This window comes from Cynara cardunculus, unplaced genomic scaffold (assembly GCF_001531365.2).
Source record: "Cynara cardunculus var. scolymus isolate 2C unplaced genomic scaffold, CcrdV1 Un_Scaffold_2469, whole genome shotgun sequence".
NCBI classification, from domain to species: Eukaryota; Viridiplantae; Streptophyta; class Magnoliopsida; order Asterales; family Asteraceae; genus Cynara; species Cynara cardunculus.
In genome coordinates, this window is record NW_020201106.1 from 7,431 (window position 1) to 13,491 (window position 6,061).

A 6,061-nucleotide genomic window follows, 5' to 3' on the forward strand; every position below is an offset into this window, starting at 1 on the left:
GAGTGTTCTTCCATGAAAACTCCAATGGCACCCCCCTTGAAACTGAATGCAGACCCTGATGGCAAATCGGTAAATGTGACCAGTTATAGGGGAATGATCGGCTCCTTACTTTATCTTACTGCTAGCCGACCGGATATTATATTCTCCACGTGTCTTTGTGCAAGATACCAAGCGAAACCAAAGGAATCTCACTTGGCAGCCGTTAAGCGCATTTTCAGGTACCTGAAAGGTACTTCCAATCTGGGTCTTTGGTATCCCAAAGACTCAGGTTTTGATCTAACAGGTTTTTTCAGATTCTGATTATGCAAGCTGTAAAGTTGATAGAAAGAGTACTACTGGTAGTTGTCAGTTGTTGGGTGGAAAGTTAGTCAGTTGGACTAGCAAGAAACAACACTATGTGTCCACCTCAACAGCTGAACCTGAGTATGTTGCTGCAGGTAGCTGTTGTGCACAAGTCTTATGGATGAAAAATCAGTTAGCTGATTACGATCAGGTGTTCACAGAAATTCCTATTTTCTGTGACAATTCAAGTGCCATTGATATTGCCAACAATCCAGTTCTTCACTCTCGTACGAAGCATATTGATATTCGATATCACTTTATCAGAGATCAGGTGATGATAGGTGATGTTGAACTTCATTTTATCCCTACAGACTATCAACTCGCTGACTTGTTTACCAAGCCTCTTGATGTATCTCGATTTAATTTTTTGATCAGTGAGTTGGAAATGTTAAATGTTGACAAATAATGTTTGAGTTTTCACCAATTCATTTGGGTTGTGTTTTCTCTAAAAATGTTATTGTGTCGTTTGCTCAAAATAGTCTGGTATCTGTGTGAATATGYTTTCTTTCTTTTTCTAAAATATTGATTTTTTGAAAATGATGGGTTTTACACTCATGTATTTTTTCTTCAAAATCAATTTCTATTTTTCTCTCTAAAACGTCTATGTGAGATTTCCTTAAAAATTCATATTTTTCAAATTTATTTCATGTTTGTATCTTCTTAAATATTTTATGTTGTGTTGACAAGTTTGTGGGCCTTTCTCTCTTAATTGGCTACTTTCTTTACACAAGTAATTATTTCATGTTGTGTACTTTCTCTCTTAAGTGGCTATTTTTTAATTGCACACACCTATCTCACCTTCCACCATCTACCATCTTGCACACCGACCCACTCACTAATTAAAAAATTAATTAATTAATTAAGAAAAAAAAAACCTCACAAATACCCCATCACCCCATTTATCCTACATCCACTTTTCCACTCTCTCTCTCTCTCCAAATTGAATGCACCTCCACTCACTCTTTATCCTACATCCTATTCGGTTTCCCCTAGCACACCGATCCTTAACCCTCAAGCCGATTCAATCGGCTCCTCTCCCTTTACCCATTTCATACACCGATTTCCCTTCTACCCAAAGCCGAAGCCAAACCCAACCTATCTTCCTCCTAATCGGCTCCTCCCCAAACCTAAACACTCAAGCCGATCGCTAACACCCCCAATCCAACACCCCCAACCTCCCTTCCTTCGGCCTCTTCTATTAGGCTTCTCCCTCAATCGGCTCCTCTCTTTCGCTCACCGATTCCACAAACCACCCCCTTCGGCCTGACCACCCCCAAACCGATCCCTATATTGATTTTATCACGCGGCTTCTCTCCTTCTATTTCCCCAATCGGCTTCTATCCCTTCGGCCTCCTCCCTTTTAAACCCTCATTTAGCTTCCCCTTTAAACCAAATCTCCCTCTTCGGCTTCCATGCACACACCGATCACACCCCCTTAAACCAAATCTCCTTCATAAGCCGAATGCCCACACCTTCATAAGCCGATCCCCTTCACTCTATCTCACAAATCGATCCACATAGATCAAAACCTTCACACTCACTCGTCCAAACCAATCAAACACAAGCCGAAACCCCCACCCCCCCTCAATGCCGAACCTCTCATCTCTCTCTCGATCGGTCTCTCACTTACCTTCCCACACTCTCACCGATTATCCCTCCTCCCCTCGGCCCAAACCCTTTGGCCCACCCCCTCTCCTTTTCTAAACCCTAGCTCCTCCTCTCCCTCTTTATAAATTGATCGGCCCCCTCTCTTCTCTTCTCACTCTCAAAAACCTCTTCCATCTCTCATCTTCTTCCCAAGTTTACTGTGTGGTTTTTCAAGATTCATCATCCATGGCTTCTAACGGTGGAACTCCCTCCAAAGCTCCAAAGGTTAAGAAATCTGTTTCCCTCACTGCTGATAATGTTACATTTTCTTCGTGCAATTTTGTCGCATTGTTGGATCACAATGAGAAGTATCCGGATTTCTTCATAATAATCGAATTTCTACGTAAGTGCCCTCTTTTCAAAGCTCTTACTTATTCTCCAAAGATGAGTAAATCTCTTCTTCGTGCATTTTGGGCTACATGTATATATGATGATTCTACCAAATCTGTGCATGCCTCTGTATTATCTGTCAATGATATATCTTTTAATGTTGATGATTTGAGGAGGGTGTTAGAGCTTCCTACTTATCCATCTTATGATGAGCTAGTATCTATTGATAATTTGCATGTTGTTGCTTCCACTATGGGCTATGTGCAAGACCCTGCTTTGATAAAACAAAGCACTCTTTATAGGAAGAATATGGGTGGAGTTTGGAATTTTTTCTTTTCTCATCTTATTCAATGTYTAAGTTCCAAAACTGGAGGGATGKAYCAGTCACYCRYTWSKGTTACCCARCTAGCTCATGCACTGATTTTTCAAAGAAAAATTGATTTTGCTGGTTATTTGTTTGGGGAGTTGGTAAAGAAGATGGGTAGTGCCAAAAGCTCTACTGTACCTTTCATTAGATTTCTATCCATGATGATTGCTGATAAACTTGGGTTACATATGCCGACCGATACTGCTAATTTCTATGACCTCAAAGTGTCTCAAGTTGGCATTCAGACTTTGAAGAAGACATCATTGTCTACCGATCTTCCTCTTCCATATGGTATGGTTTCTTTTGCCACCTCTTCTCACCCTGTATGGGGAGAGTGCTCTGTGACCATAGTAGCTGGGGACCTTCCTCATGTTACTCCAGTCACCCATCACTCCTCCATGTCAGTGGCCCCTCCCCCTTCTACTTCTCCAGCTACTGCCTCAAAAGAGGCCGCCTCCTCTGTCCGGAGACGGCTGGTAGATAGTTTTATTCCCCCATCCTCCGCATCTGCTTTTGAGGCTATGACTCCGAAAGCGCCTTCAGAGTCTCACCCCGCCTCTCACCCCTCTCACTCAAAGCGGAGTCACTCTAGACTTTCCACTCTTGGCTCTTCCTCTACGAAGACCAAGAAGCCAAAAAGGGCTAAAAACACATCTCCAACCAAGGACTCTCAACAGTCCAAGGTTGTTGAAGTTGGTCCTACTGAGCCCAGGACATCTGCTTTACACCCCCTAGCTCCTCAGTGCCCTCTCAACAGGACACTGTTGTACATACGGGGATCCCGCATCACTCCACCTTGGCATCTCTACATGACCTTGGTGATGACTCTAATACCTCCCCTTTCCGAGGTCTTTCCTCTCCTCCACTTATTCACGGCCTATCACCCGAGATCGATGATCTTGATGATATTGCACGGATGGATGATTTATCAGCTCCATCTGATCTTGCCATGCCTTTTCTCCATTATCTTATTATGGATATAGGTGGTGAGCCTTACCAGCCTACTACCTCTACTACAATGGTAATCGGCGACCCACCTCACGCAGGCGTAGATGATACAGACACCGAGCCTCTCGCCGATGTCGGTGATACAGACACTGAGCCTCTCGCCAGTGTTGCTGAAACAGATGTTGAGCCTCACGCCAACATTGGTGATACTCCCATCGGTGACTCTCAGGGTGCCGGTGGTACTGAGAGTGTTGGTTGTTCTTCTCCGAGTGGGTCAGCAAGCCCAATCAAAGCTTGTTCCCCTACTCCAGTTGTTGTTTCTCCCTCAAGGCCCCCTTCTACCCTGGGCTTTCAGTTCTTCGCTCCCTCCCCTACTGAAGTTATTTATGCTCTACCTAATGAGGTGGTAGACCTGTTTAAAGTTTCTCCTCTCAGTTTCAGCTGCTCATGTCTCAGCAGGCCTCCCTCAACACTGATTTTTCTGGGAGATTGGACTGCTTTGCCTCCAGCGTTACATCTGAACTGCGTCAGCACAGTGCCGCCTTGACAGATCATGGCATTGCTTTCACTGATATTAAAGCTACGGTTGATTCTCTTGATGCTCGTATGACTGCTCTCTCCGATTCTCAATCTAGCATCTCTGAAGCTGTAGCTGATCTTCGTGCTCGATCGAAAAGTCAAGCTGCCACCAATCAGACAATTCTTCAATCTCTGACTGATCTTCACTCCAAGATGGATGCATAGACTCAGATATCCAAATTGTTCTTAGCCAGAGATACAGAGTTCACTGTTGACTTGGGTCCTACTCAATTAACGGAAGAGGACAGGGTTATGTTAGCCAAAGTCAGTTGCCGGGTTGAGTCCGATTATACTCTTCTTGGCGGTCTTCATCGCGGTATCTCACGTCTGCTTCGTGCCACATGTGCTCCCTTTACTCGTGCTACTACCTATGTGCCTTCCTCCTTTGCCAATGAGAAGGGTCATCCTGTACCTGCTAGTGAGCCTTCCCCTGTTCCCACTGAGGGGGAGAAGACAGTTGACCCTACCTTCAGTGAAAACAGGGACGACGACTCAACCTCTACCTCTTTTACTTCTTCTTCCTCAGCTGAGTCAGAATGTGATGCTCCTATTGAGGGGGAGCTATTTGATCATGATAATAGAGTCGCGGTACCTGTTGAGGGGGAGCAACCATGTTCTATGCCTTCAGTATCTGTTGAGGTTGGTACTATACCTTCTCAAAATGATATTCCCACTACTTCTGGGGACTTAGTCCCAACTCACAGAGAAGGAAAGGCACCCATGACCACATATTAAGAAGCTGCTTGTTAGGACCTGTAAATTCAGATTTGGTATTTGATCTCTTACTCTGAATGAACTCTTAGGACGATTACTATGCAGCGGAAACAATTATAAGAACAAAACAAAGTAATAAAATCAAGAACACACAGATTGATATGATGAAGAAGATGAACACAATAGAATAGCTTCAAAGGTTTTTCAATTGACTGAAAAATATAGACGATTACAACTCAGAAGCACACTGAATACAAAGGCCTAAGCTGCTATTTATACTAGTTCCTAACGACCTTTCTGACATAACCTAGACGTGTGAAATCATCTAAGCCGTCCAAATAAAGTCGATTAAAAAGCTAGTCACGTGAGAAGCACATGCAGCTAACCACCTTTGAAAAGCAGTAGAACTGGATCTTCACAGAAGACGAAACCGCAGACCCTCTGTGAGCCATCTCAGAGGCTCTGCTGAAGTAGACTTGTAGATTCTTATGGCCAAAGGACCATTTTCCAGAACCTCTGTGAGAGACAACAGAGGTTCTGTCATTCTTGACTTGCACGATGAGACAGCTTCTGTTGCTGGTCCTCTGTTGTCTTCTGTGGAAGATACCCTTCTGTCAACACTTGCAGAATACTTTTTCATACTTTTACATTAAGTAAATATTAGAGCTAACAATCTCCCCCTAAGTATGAAAAAGTAAAAATGGACAATTGAATGCAAGAAATGACTAATTGAAAGAATTACAAGAGGAGATTAAACTCATCCTCTGAAAAGAATTACATAAATTGAAAGAATTACAAAAATTTGTTGCTTAGGCCAATACTATTACAGAAGATTATCCCACAACAGAGTCTGGATAGTCATCTACGGCAAATTGCAGATCTGACTTGATGGTTCTGTAGACCTTGAATATCCACTATCTGAAGGAGACTTGAACTTTAATTGCTTCCAGAATACCAGACACTTCGTCGCCCTTAGATGCCCTCTGTGCACCTCTGCTGCTACTTGGTTGAACACCCACTCAAGAGTCTCTGTCGCATATTTGTTCACCTCTGTTGGATCAAAGAACCTTAGAATGTCATCCTTGTCCAAGAACACAAACCCAAAGACGGGATTGTGGACAATAGTGTTGGGAT